Below are 14,551 nucleotides of genomic sequence, written 5' to 3' on the forward strand. Positions count from 1 at the left end.
AACGAGCGCAAAGATAGCTATTTTTCTTTCTGATACGAATATTGTACCAAGCACCGAACCGGGTGTTTTGTTTGCTGATTCTGCGCTGCTCTCCGTGAAGCTACGGATGGGGGAATAAAGATTTTTATACAAAGCTTTCCTGGACATCGGTGTCGGCGGGGATTATCAGCTGATTCTCCCTGCGAGGCACCAGGTGAGTGCTCTATGATTATATGCACGTTAGCCCTATATGAATCCCATTGGAAAAACCTGGCGCATCCCTGACTGTCTCTAAGTTACTGACACGGTGCAGTTTTACAAAGTGACTCCAAGCCGCATAGTCCGGGCCTGCTTTTCCTGGAGTGGTCAAAGCGAAGGGTGGGATGGCCACTCCCATATGCCAAGTGAGGCTGGTAATAGGCCTCATAAAAACCTGGGCCTGCAGGTCTTGAGTGTGGTGAGACCTCTGCAGGTCTGAGGACCAGACTGGCTGTGCGCAGCAAGCCGTGTTTTTTGACAGTGAGTAGTCAGGACCGATCTATGTATAGTGAGTGCTCAGACGAGCAGGTGTTCATTTCTGTTGGCCTGGAGTTAAAGGGGTTGTCCCGCGAAACAAAGTGGGGGTATACACTTCTGTATGGCCATATTAATGCACTTTGTAATGTACATTGTGCATTAATTATGAGCCATACAGAAGTTATTCACTTACCTGTTCCGTTGCTAGCGTCCCCGTCACCATGGTGCCGTCTAATTTTCAGCGTCTAATCGCCCGATTAGACGCGCTTGCACAGTCCGGTCTTCTTCCTTTCTGAATGGGGCCGCTCGTGCCGGAGAGCGGCTCCTTGTAGCTCCGCCCCGTCACGTGTGCCGATTCCAGCCAATCAGGAGGCTGGAATCGGCAATGGACCGCACGGTGCACCGCATGGTGCACCGTGGGTGAAGATCCCGGCGGCCATCTTACTTAGGTAAGTAAGAAGTCGCCGGAGCGCGGGGATTCGGGTAAGTACTGGCCGTTTTTTTTTTTTATTCCTGCATCGGGTTTGTCTCGCGCCGAACGGGGGGGCTATTGAAAAAAAAAAAAAAAACGTTTCGGCGCGGGACAACCCCTTTAAGGCCTGTTTTACTTCGTTTTCTGAAATAAACTAAAGAGCTTTATTTCCTTGTGCCACTGTCTCTGGCCGTGGATGCCCAGGCGGCTACCTTATCCTGACGCTAATCCCTCACAGTATATAAAGAGATAAATTATCAATTTATAAAGAAACATTTAAAACATTATCATAAAAATAAACAACAGTGGTTGATAAATACCTGAAATGTTCAAGAATAGATCGATATGTTTGTAGCCTCAATGTAATAATCAGATTAAATATAAAATGATAATATATCTGCTATAAAATTAATTAAGGGAAAGCTAGATCTTTTCAAGTACCTCATTGAGACCATGAGGATGTAAAGTATTAAAACAAAAAATGTAAAACATCTCCTTAGTTCTGAGTTTAGTGAATTCGTCTTTAGGAATTTTTTTTAATCGGGGTGATTTTCATTAAAGAGGGATCCGAGTTGTGATACATGGAAAAGTGCTTAGAGACAGTGTGTTTTAGGTAATTTCTTTTAGTATTGTATCTATGTTGGTTAATACGATTTCGTAGGGTGTTTATTGTACGGCCAACATATCGTTTTTGGCAAGGACATTCAATCAAGTAAATCAGATGTTCTGAACCGCAGTTCAAATATTGCTTGATCTGAAAAGGTATACTGTCAGTTCCCATAACGACTGATTGCCTTCGGTGGCATATATTCTCGTGACATTGGCAGCCAGGGGTTCCACATCTATATGCTCCTGTATTCGGAGTAGAAGAAAAAATTGGAAGACCCTTTGTTTTAGTGTTTTTTTGGAATTTGCGAGGGCATGATGGAGCTAGAATATTACCCAACGTCTTGCTCCTCCTAAAGATCAGGTATGGGTTGGTGGAAAGTATTTGAGATAAAAGGATCTCCTTTTAGAATATTCCATCGTTTATTTAGGATATTCCTCAGTTCCCTTTGTTTTGAGTTATATCTCGTGATGGAGCAGAGATCATAGCGACCTTCATTTTTCTCAGATGTCATTTGTTTTCTTGTTATTATATTAGTACGTATTGGCCCGCCCTCTTGCCTAGCTCTAATATAAGATGTTTTTAATAGGGCTTCTGGATACTTTTTTTCTTTCAACCTATTATACAGAATTTTTGCCTGCTCGTCAAGTGTTTCAAGGGTAGATCAGTTTCTTCGGATCCGTTTGAATTGTCCAAAAGGAACGTTTAATTTCCATTTTTTCGCATGACCACTTCTGAAGTCCAGGAAACTGTTGGGATCCACTTGTTTAAAAAGTGTTTTTGTACAAATGTTATTTTCCTTAATATAGATGTCCAAATCCAAGAAAGTAACTTGTGAAGTGCTACAAGTGCCAGTGAATTCTAAACCCCATGTGTTTAGGTTCAGATTTTTGATAAATTGTTTCACTTCTCCCATGGTGTCGTCCCAAAGAAAGATGATGTCATCATTGTATAGTCTATAGAAATAGAGGTGGGGATCTTTGATGTTTTCTTCAAATGCGCCAATGTACATGTTCACATAGCAGGGCACGCATTTGGTCCCCATGGCGGTCCCCCTTGTTTGCAGGTAGAAGTGGTTGTTAAATTTAAAATAATTATTGTAAAGAATAAATTCCACACTGTCCAACAGAAATTGTTTTTGTTTTGGTGGAATTAAAGTATCCTTTTTAGAGATGAGCGAACGTGCTCGGCCATGCCCCTTTTTCGCCCGAATACCGCGATTTTCGAGTACTTCCGTACGCGGGCGAAAAAATTCGGGGGTCGCCGTGGCGGCGCGGGGGGTTTCAGCGGGGAGTGGGGGGGAGAGGGAGAAAGAGGGGAAAGAGGGCTCCCCCCTGTTCCCCGCTGCTACCCCCCACGCCGCCACGCCTCTCCCCGCCCCCCGGCGCACCCGAGTACTTTTCACACGAGTAGTGAAGTACTCGAAAATCGCGGTGCTCGATTGCGAAATCGCCCTTACCGAGTACGTTCGCTCATCTCTAATCCTTTTCTAAAAAGTGGGCAATGGCCTCAATTTCTTGTAAATGGGGGATGTTAGAATATGGGGAGCAAACGTCAAGAGTTACCCATATGTATGTTTTTTCCCAAGGGATCTGTTGCAATAGGGATAATAATTGAGATGTGTCCTTCAAATATGCAGGGAGTTTTGTTACAAATCTATGTAGTTGTCTGTCGACATATTGTAGCTGGTAAGTGAAACAAATACCCTCTATGATGGGTCTTCCATCCAAAATCAAAAAATTACAGAGGGATCTAAACCAAAAATATTGAAAAAAGATATTTCCCTTGGGTATATAAAGCTACCCCACAGGTCAAATTTGCAGATAATAGAAAAACACACAACATTTACCAGAACAGAAGAAATACTTTTGAATTATATAATCATCCAGAAAGATCCCATCACCATAACCGAAATTCCTCCTTTTCTAACTCTAGATCCAACCAATATCCAGACCCCTATGAGTACCAATACAATGATCATCTAGTTACCTCTTTTGGGATCTATGAACGGGGTCTTACACCTCAGCCCCCCCCCCCCCCAGATGGCCAAACAGACTTGATGGATATCAATACAACACTTTTCATTCTGAACCATTATACAGACATATCCCAAGAGAATCTACTTGGAAGCACAGATACCCTAGAAACCCTACCCAAGAAAGTGCACTGATAGCCAATAGAAGAAGATATAATTACCCTAAAAAAAACCCACTTATGATTCTAATCCATTAAATAATAATTTACCTTCAAAACCCACATTCCCTTCCATTATTTCTAATAATCCGAACTCCTCTGGAGAAAACATAACACAAGTTCCATTGGATAAACCGTCCCCAACTAACTCTTCAACCAACCCACCCAATTTCCAATATATTCAGATATGCGTTTAGAACCACCAGCTATGGAGAATATCGCAGGAAGTCCGTCAGATTTGATCAATTTCCTACAAAGTAAGGAAAATACCCCCCTTAGAACCAATATTAATATTGATCCTATCCTTCCAACTAGCTAATCATTTGAGATTACCAACAATACAAATCATGTTACTACCCCGATAACATCTTTTTTAGGGGAGACAACCCCTCGACTTTCAGAAACAGAGGGTCTAATAAGCAACACCTGGGTCACACAGAGTTCTGTGCTGTCCCTGAACCCTAAAGGAAAAACAATACTCAAAACCATTTGGAACAACTCGATGGGATGTTCAAAAATTACTCACTTTTATCAGTCACGCAACAGATCAGAAAAAGGAGGAGAAGAAGTGGCGAACGGACAGGGAGAAAAACACGCCAGAAATCAAAAATATCTAAAAACAATTCGGAAGATACAAACTCCAACGACGAAGCAATAAAATTGGGTATATTCAATATCTCTGGATACACGTTGAAAAAAAGAAGTGGAATTACTATCCAGGGGCTTGTCCTTTAGTCCAGGGTTCCCCAACTCCAGTCCTCAGGGACCGCCAACAGGTCATGTTTTCAGGATTTCCTCAGTATTGCACAGGTGATGTAATTATTGTCGGTGCCTCAGACATTGCCACAGGTGTTCTTACCATAGGAGATCCTGAAAAGATGACCTGTTGGTGGTCCTTGAGGACTGGAGTTGGGGACCTCTGCTTTAGTCCATCAAGCGAGCCTGATCTTTTCGAACTCTTTATAGGCCTTAATCACTTTGTAAGAAAATTGACACTAAAGAGATTCTACTCACTAAATGAGAACAAACTCCCACCTGAGGGATCATACTGTAGAGTTATAAAACTGAGAGAGCCCTTAGAGGACTCCATACTTGAAGACACCACTCCCACTAAAAAACCATTAACCACCAACCTTAAATCACCCAGTAAATTCTATCCGATGGAGACCAAAGGTCCCAATATAACTACTTTTTAACAGCAAAGTTTTGGAAGACTTTAGAACACTAACCAACAATAAAAATAGAAACAAAAATAAATACCATAAAGCATGGCGTCAGAACTGGAAGCTCACATTGCCATGTTTAGAGATGAAAAAGTCGCTCTCATCCAGTTCAATTGTATTCCATAAATGTGACCATTGCATTACGGTTAGTGAAACCTCATACAGTTCCAAGAGTTTATCTTTGTCTTCTTCTGGATCAACAGAGGGGAAGGGGGTTAATAGGCTGGACATTTGTCTTTTTTAGCTTAGCATACTATATTACTATGTTGATTATTTTAGGTTTGTGAATTTAGACTGCATACATTCATTTGTAGAAGCTGTGAATGCTGTACACAGCGGACAAACGACCATCACCTACGACCACAATGCTACAGCAATCTGCCTGGCCCTGCACTGCAAACCAATTTTTCCCACACTGGACAGGAGAAGAGAGTAGAAGGGACGATGCCGATTGATCCCGCCTCTGTCCTCAAACATCCAAGCTTGAAGTCGTTAGAATACAGGCTGATATGTACCCAGCTTTACTGGGCTCCTGCACGCATGCCAAGTGAAGGCTCAAATCATCCACTTGATCCGTTATAACGCACTCCAGAGCTCTACAATACGCATAGAAATAAAACACTGCCACTACTAGTTTGTCAATGGTACACTGGAACTCGATTTATGAATTATTAATACAATCTTCGGAGAATATGGTTCGTTTTTAAAACTGACAGGGCTTGAACTGATAAATTCTAGATTTATTCTAGAAAAGATCTAGTAGTGCCAAAATATATAGTATGTATAAAGATATACAAAAAGGTTGTTACATGGGGAGAATAAGGACATACAGCCAATAAACACTCAGCAGTATTTTAAAAATAATCAGGATTAAAATAAAAGAAAGTTACCAGATTTTTGGATACACGGCCCAAAGGGATCCAGAACAGAGGGACGCCCATATACCAAAGTATAGCTCCATGGATTGACCGGTTAGAACTGTGGGGTCCCCCAATACACACCTTCTCCCCACCCCTCTGAGGTCATACAGAGAAGGGAGGGTCGGGTTTGTAGGAACGCAAAAATCGTAATTCCCTAGTTTCAGTCATATCTCGGTAGGAGGGTCTCTAATCATGAAGATAGGCTGCCATATTTCTTGTCATGATTTTATCTATGCATGAATATCAAGCATGAGGCAGAAATCATAACCAGGTATGAGTTTACGTAGTTTGAGGGGAATTCCTGAGCTTGGGGTGAGGTATGGGGAGGTAATACAATTATCTCTCTAAAGGCAACAACCACGAGCCTGGAGAGAGCAAATTAGCATCTACCTGTCAAAAGGCCACTTGTATTGACATTGGGACAAAGGATTTCCTGCCCTCTTGTATATCAAAGGCTTGCCAATTACACAAGAGGAAGGGGGGATTAGAACATTAGAATTTACCCATCTCATATCTTTATCCATCTATCTAGTATCTAACTATCTACCTATCATTACAGTAGATTCAAGGGGCAAAGGTTGTCAGCTAAACTTTTCCATTGTCCTGAATGGCAACTGATTGATACTGGACAGCTGGGGGGACACTTTCTCAATCTCTTTATATGACAGAGCGCTAGTGAAAATTGGGATATATGAAAGGCATTTACCAAGTATGTGCATCGCAGAAATCTAAGCATTCTCTATCTGGTACAGAACATATTTAATCAGGGTAAAAAAAAGTAGACCGATAAATTTAAAAACCTTTTTAATAATCCCGGCGATCAGCTGCAAATTGTCACACTAACAAGACAGACGTACCCAGGAAGACATGGTTCTTCTTAGACGCTTTTGAGTATGCCACATGAGAGCCTTACAAGAATTTGGTAGTAGATTTAAGAGAAGACACAACAGAGGAACTCCTCTTCAGCACGGGGTTGTTTCCACCAGCTTAAGCGGCGGTGTATATTCAAAAGAAAACTGCCTCTAAGAAGTGAGTTAATCATCCTACTAACTATTGTAAGCTCTGCTCATTGTGCTGACAAGATGTCTGAGGGATTACACTGCAATTGGGGCCTCTTAAAAAGCTGATAAAAGCAACACCTACAGTCAGAAAGTCTACTTTGTGCAATGCAAGCAGTGCTTTAATCATAACCATAGAGGAAATTGCTTTAAGTAAAAGGGTGAATACCTCTAAAACAGCCTGGGTGATAAAACCCAGGTTCTCCGCTGTGTAAGTTTTCCATAGTCAAAAATGGCTGCTGCCACGTGTGAATTCTCCAATGTCTAACAAGATGTATAGCTAAAATATTTCCAATAATCTGAACATAAATGCCGGTTTTCCCCTGTATGAGTTCTCTTATAGTTAACAAGATCTGCTTTGTCATAAAAATATTGACAACAGTCAGAATATAGAAATGTTGTTTCCCCTGTGTGAATTCTCTGATGTTTAACAAGATCCCCTTTATGGGTATTTCTCACATTCAGAACTTGAGAATGGCTTGTCCCCCATGTGAATTCTCTGATGTGCAACACAAAGTATTTTCCACATTTAGAACATGAAAATCGCCACTCTCCTGTGTGAGTTTTCTGATGTGTAACAAGATGTGATTTGTTCAAAAAACATTTTCTACATTCTGAAATGACCTCTTCCCTGTGTGAGTTCTCTGATGATTAACAAGAACTGATTTCTGAGCAAAACATTTCCCACATTTAGAACATGAAAATGGCTTCTCTCCTGTGTGAATTCTCTGATGACTAACAAGAACTGATTTCTTAGCAAAACATTTTCCACATTCTGAACATGAAAATGGTTTCTCTCCTGTGTGATTTCTCTGATGATCAACAAGATGTGATTTTCTGGTAAAACATTTCCCACATTCTGAACATGAAAATGAGTTCTCTCCTGTGTGAATTCTCTGATGATCAACAAGACGTGATTTTCTGGTAAAACATTTCCCACAGACAGAACATGAAAATGGCTTCTTTCCTGTGTGAATTCTCTGATGATCAACAAGAACTGATTTCGTGGTAAAACATTTCCCACATTTAGAACATGAAAATGGTTTCTCTCCTGTGTGAATTCTCTGATGTCTAACAAGACCTAATTTCTGGGTAAAACATTTCCCACAGACAGAACACGAAAATCGCCTCTCACCAGTGTGAATTTTCAGATGTTCAACAAGGGATGATTTCTGGGTAAAACATTTCCCACATTCTGAACATGAAAATGGTTTCTCTCCTGTGTGATTTCTCTGATGATCAACAAGATATGATTTTCTGGTAAAACATTTCCCACATTCTGAACATGAAAATGGCTTCTCTCCTGTGTGATTTCTCTGATGATCAACAAGATATGATTTTCTGGTAAAACATTTCCCACAGACAGAACATGAAAATGGCTTCTCTCCTGTGTGATTTCTCTGATGATCAACCAGATGTGATTTTATGGTAAAACATTTCCCACAGACAGAACATAAAAATGGCTTCTCTCCTGTGTGATTTCTCTGATGATCAACAAGACGTGATTTTCTGGTAAAACATTTCCCACAGACAGAACATGAAAATGGCTTCTTTCCTGTGTGAATTCTCTGATGATCAACAAGACCTGATTTCTGCGTAAAACATTTCCCACAGACAGGACATGAAAATGGCTTCTCTCCTGTGTGAATTCTCTGATGATTAACAAAAACATGTTTCTGGGCAAAACATTTTCCACATTCTGATCATGAAAATGGTTTCTCTCCTATGTGATTTCTCTGATGATCAACAAGATATGATTTTCTGGTAAAACATTTCCCACAGACAGAACATGAAAATGGTTTCTCTCCTGTGTGAATTCTGCGATGTCTAACAAGATATGATTTTTGGGTATAGCATTTGCTACATTCTGAACATGAATATGACTTCTTCCCTGTGACAACTGTTTCTTCTTTTACATCTCTTCTGTAAATGTTATGTTGCCTACTAGTCTGTGATGAATCAGAAGATGGAACCTCTATAAAAGGATCAGATGACAGATGTTTGCTGGGAAGGGCTGAGGGTACATCTGGGATAATGGCAGGCTCTGCGTGTGTATCTTGTATGTTACCACCATCTTCCACTATAAAACCTGAAGATATTAGATGTTCCTCTGAGCTGCTGATGTCGTCATCTGCCAAGAATAAAACAGATTTTAACATTACAATTATATCAATATTTTATAAAAATGTCTATATAAAATATTCATACAAATTGTGAAAAAGACAAGTTACAAAAACCCTGTGCTCTTTTATGTATGAGGTTTTACTTACTTGAATAAGGGGTTTGCAGACATTAGCGAACCTCCTCAAGAATCCAGGTTAGCCTCTAAATTGTCACCCGTTCCTCCAGGTTTCTTTTGGAGAGTCGGTACCTTCTGGTGTTTATTCCATTAGCGTAGGACAATAGATACAATACAGGAGATGCAACTCGAGTCGGAGGGCTTACTGACTAATCTGCCACCTTTCATGAGCATATGACACAGAGACATGATAAAAGTATCAGGTACTTCTTAGAACTGGGGCGACCGGAGTCAGCGAGTGACATCCATGATGTGACAATAGCTAAGGCATCGTCAAAGTCCCAGGTACAAGAATGTAAAGAGTTTCTGCAGCGCAATAAGGACCTATTTACTGACCAGCCGAGTCGCACCAAGGTCATTGAACATGAGATTCTCACAGACCCCCAAGTAAAAGTTTGCCAAAAACCGTATTGAATTCCTGAGGCTAGTAGAGAGATAGTGTCTTCTGAAATAAAAAAAATGCTAGAACTGGGGGTAATCGAGGAGTCTAAGGGTGGATGGTCAAGCCCAATAGTGCTGGTGCCTAAACCCTCAGGGAATGGCGGTTCTGTAATGATTACCGGAAGCTCAATGAGATATCAAAGTCGGATGCCTACCCCATGCCCAGGGTGGATGAACTAATTGAGAGGTTAGGCCCAGCCAGGTACATTACCACCCTAGATTTAACAAAAGTGTATTGGCAAATTCCCCTCACAAAGGAAGCTAAAGAGAAGACAGCTTTTTCAACTCCAGATGGCTGTTTCCAATATAGGAGAATGCCTTTTGGGTTGAAAAATACCCCTGCCACGTTTCAGAGGGCGATGGATAGATTGCTAGGTCCCCACAAACGATACGCAGCAGCTTACCTGGATGACATCGTAATATTTAGGCGGAATTAGGAGAGCCACCTCAGTAAAGATCAGGCAGTACTGGACTCTCCCAGAAGAGCAGGTTTCTCGATAAACCAAAAAAAAAAATGTGCCTTAGGCATGGAGGAAGTTAAATACCTCGGCTTCATAGTCGGAAAGGGTTTGGTAAAACCTCAATGAAATAAAGTAAAGGCCATACAGAATTGGCCCCAACCCCTGACAAAAAAAACAAGCAAGAGCCTTCCTGGGGATAGTAGGCTATTACCGATGTTTCATCCCTGATTTTGCCTCTATGGCAGCCCCGTTAACAAAACTCACGAAAGGGAGAAAGTCAGTAATGGCACAATGGTCACCAGAAGCAGAAAAGGCATTTGTAGAATTGAAACGTGCATTGTGTAAGCAGCCTGTGTTGGTGGCGCCTGACTTCAAGAAAGCATTTATAGTCCATACAGATGCGTCTGATGTGGGTCTGGGAGCCGTTATGTCACAGGAGGTTAATGGGGAAGAACATCCTGTCATGTTTTTAAGGCGGAAGCTTACCCCCTGCGAGAAAAATTATGCAATAGTGGAGAAAGAGGCCTTGGCAATAAAATAGGCACTAGACACGCTGAGATATTACCTACTGGGTAGGAAATTTAAGTTGGTCTCAGATCATGCCCCCCTAAAGTGGATGAGCAAGAGGAAAAGGAACAACGCCAGAGTAACAAGGTGGTTCCTGGCATTACAGGAGTTTGACTTTGAAGTTGAACACAGGCCAGGAAAAACCAATGGTAATACAGATGCAGATGCCCTCCCAAGGGCTTATTGTTTGATGGTTTGGGGCAGAAGGGGGGGGGTATGTAGTAGAGTGAGAGGTAAAGTGTGGGACGGACGGTACATATCGCAGAGACTACTAGCATCTGTGAGGTAAACCCGGTCCGTCTCTCACTCCAGTACTCAGTTCCACCTGGCCCAAGTAGGTGAGGTGCATAAATGGGCGCAGGTTGCAGTCTGAAGAGGGAGGTGTGTCCTGTGTGAGCAGCAGAGGCTTACAGAGAGTGCTGAGCTGGAGACACTGCACCACGCTGCTGGGAAGGTTTGCTTTACTTTGCCCTATTGGCATTTACAAAGACTTTTTGTGTTACTATTGCTGGACTGCTTATTTAAAAGGACTTTCCATGAACTTTCTGTTATCTGGAGAATGCCAGTACTTTTGTTTTGTTCATCAAGTCTGAATAAAGAAAAGACGCTCAGCATTTGGTCGTGGCCGGGTGTGTTTCCCCCTGCATTGCTACAACACCCAAAGGTTAGCTAGATTCTCCTCAGTATATACACCCAGAGGTGAGCTAGATTCTCCTCAGTATATACACCCAGAGGTGAGGTAGATTCTCCTCAGTATATACACATAGAGGTTAGCTGGATTCTCCTCAGTATATACACACAGAGGTGTGGTAGCATCTCCTTAGTATATACACCCAGAGGTGAGCTAGAATCTCCTCAGTATATACACCCAGAGGTGAGGTAGATTCTCCTCAGTATATACACACAGAGGTGAGGTAGATTCTCCTCAGTAAATACACATAGAGGTTAGCTAGATTCTCCTCAGTATATACACACAGAGGTGTGGTAGCATCTCCTTAGTATATACACAGAGAAGCATTAGATTCTCCTCAGTATATACACATAGAGATGAGCTAGATTCTCCTCAGTATATACACATAGAGGTTAGCTAGATTCTCCTCAGTATATACACATAGAGGTTAGCTAGATTCTCCTCAGTATATACACACAGAGGTGTGGTAGCATCTCCTTATTATATACACAGAGAAGCATTAGATTCTCCTCAGTATATACACATAGAGGTTAGCTAGATTCTCCTCATTATATACACCCAGAGGTGAGGTAGATTCTCCTCAGTATATACACCCAGAGGTAAGGTAGATTCACCTCAGTATATACACCCAGAGGTGAGGTAGATTCTCCTCAGTAAATACACATAGGGGTTAGCTAGATTCTCCTCAGTATATACACCCAGAGGTGAGGTAGATTCTCCTCAGTATATACACCCAGAGGTGAGGTAGATTCTCCTCAGTATATACACCCAGAGGTGAGGTAGATTCTCCTCAGTATATGCACCCAGATGTGAGGTAGATTCTCCTCAGTATATACACCCAGAGGTGAGGTAGATTCTCCTCAGTATATACACCCAGAGGTGAGGTAGATTCTCCTCAGTATATACACCCAGAGGTGAGGTAGATTCTCCTCAGTATATACACCCAGAGGTGAGGTAGATTCTCCTCAGTATATACACCCAGAGGTGAGGTAGATTCTCCTCAGTATATACACCCAGAGGTGAGGTAGATTCTCCTCAGTATATACACTCAGAGGTGAGGTAGATTCTCCTCAGTATATACACTCAGAGGTGAGGTAGATTCTCCTCAGTATATACACTCAGAGGTGAGGTAGATTCTCCTCAGTATATACACTCAGAGGTGAGGTAGATTCTCCTCAGTATATACACAGAGGTTAGCTAGATTCCCCTCAGTGTATACACACAGAGGTGAGGTAGATTCTCCTCAGTATATACACATAGAGGTTAGCTAGATTCTCCTCAGTATATACACCCAGAGGTGAGCTAGATTCTCGCAAGTATATACACCCAGAGGTGAGGTAGATTCTCCTCAGTATATACACCCAGAGGTGAGGTAGATTCTCCTCAGTATATACACATAAAGGTTAGCTAGATTCTCGAAAGTATATACACACACAGAGGTGAGGTAGATTCTTGACAGTATATACACAGAGAGGTGTGATAGGATCTCCTTAGTATATACACAGAGAAGCATTAGATTCTCCTCCGTATATGCACAGAGAAGCGTTAGATTTTCCTCAGTATATACACATAGAGGTGAGGTAGATTCTCCTCAGTATATACACATAGGATGAGGTAGATTATACAAATCATTTCCTTAAGCTTTATGTATCACAGATTTTTTCAAGCTTAGAATTGAATACTCAAGTTGTGACCCCTTTACTTTTCCTATGTAGGACCTAAAGAATGGTCGTTGCAAATTTAACACTTGTACGACACTGGGAAGTTACATAACAAAGGGGGTCACTTACTTTTGCACTTAGCATTGTATAATCAAATTGTGAATGTTTTAGTTTTCCTATTTAGGACCAAAATAATGGTCATGCCAAATTTTATGTTTGTACGACACCAGGAAGTAGGGGGTTAGTGGCCAGTCAGTGAGTGTTTTCATTTATTTATATTATATACATATATATACACACACACTAGCTGATAAACCCAGCTTCGCCCGAGTTAATTTAGTACAGGTGTTTACATGTTGTTTGCAGGGAAAATGAAGTCATAGTTACTTGCAAACCAAGGAATAAAATATGTATACACATATAGGAGTGTTACATTCTCCTCAGACTGTATGTAGCAATGTCCCTCTGCAGAATGTGCAACCCCTACCACTCTACTCACATATTACTTTTAAAGGTAACAGCCCTTTTTATTCAAATTTACCCCCAGACTGGAGGTTGCAGCCCCTTCTTGGCCTTAGAGGCTCCATCCCTGCAGTGCATGGCCGCTTCTTTATGTACTTTATAGCCTTTCAGTATAGACTCATAGAGGTGAGGTAGATTCTCCTGAGTATATACACACACAGATCAGTTATATTCTCCTCAGTATACAAATCATTTCCCTAGGCTTTATGGTTTCTGAGAAAAGAACTATGTAATGTATGGCGGCTTTTCAGTTTTTCAGGCTTAGAATTAAATATTGAAGTTGCAACCCCTTTACTTTCCCCATTGGGACATAAAGAATGGTTGTGGCAAATTTCATGTTTGTGCAGTTCATACGTGTGTTATTAGTTACATTACATATGAGGTCACTTACTTTTGCACTTAGAATTGAATAATCAAGTTGCCACCCCTTGACTTTTCCTACTTACAACCCAAAGAATGTTCATGCCAAATTTCACGCTTGTAAGACTCCGGGAAGTAATATAACATAGGGGGTAACTTATTTTTTTGCACTTAACATTGAATAATCGAGTAATGACTCTTTTTCCTATTTTCGACCGAAAAAATCGTTGTGCCAAATTTCATGTTTGTCCGACATCGGGAAGTTAGAGAACTAGTGGCAAATCAGTCAGTCAGTGAGGGCTTTTGCCTTTATATATATATAGATTTTGGCTGAATAAGGGAATATACAGCTGAAAACCCCGACAACACAGACTCTTCTCTACATGCAGTCTCACCTGGGGGGTCATCTGTATGAATCCCCTCCTTACACGGCTGATACCCCCTCACATGTGTCTCTGTAGCATCAATAGGGATCAGAACTTCCTCCAGTTTCACCAGCTGTGAAATAAATATTGTAAAAGTCATCACACAGTTGGAGAAGTCGAGTGGAAGGTTTTATGTGGCCAGAAAAGGTCATTAAT

The 14,551-nt window shown here is 41.3% G+C and overlaps 2 pseudogenes; both read right to left on the reverse strand.

Annotated features, from left to right (window-relative positions):
- The window catches only part of LOC136624340 (oocyte zinc finger protein XlCOF7.1-like), a 323,662-nt pseudogene that overhangs the window by 205,571 nt on the left and 103,540 nt on the right, over window positions 1-14,551 (reverse strand).
- LOC136625001 (zinc finger protein 84-like) lies at window positions 7,306-11,217 on the reverse strand (annotated as a pseudogene).

Source organism: Eleutherodactylus coqui, chromosome 4 (assembly GCF_035609145.1).
Source record: "Eleutherodactylus coqui strain aEleCoq1 chromosome 4, aEleCoq1.hap1, whole genome shotgun sequence".
Classification (NCBI taxonomy): domain Eukaryota; kingdom Metazoa; phylum Chordata; class Amphibia; order Anura; family Eleutherodactylidae; genus Eleutherodactylus; species Eleutherodactylus coqui.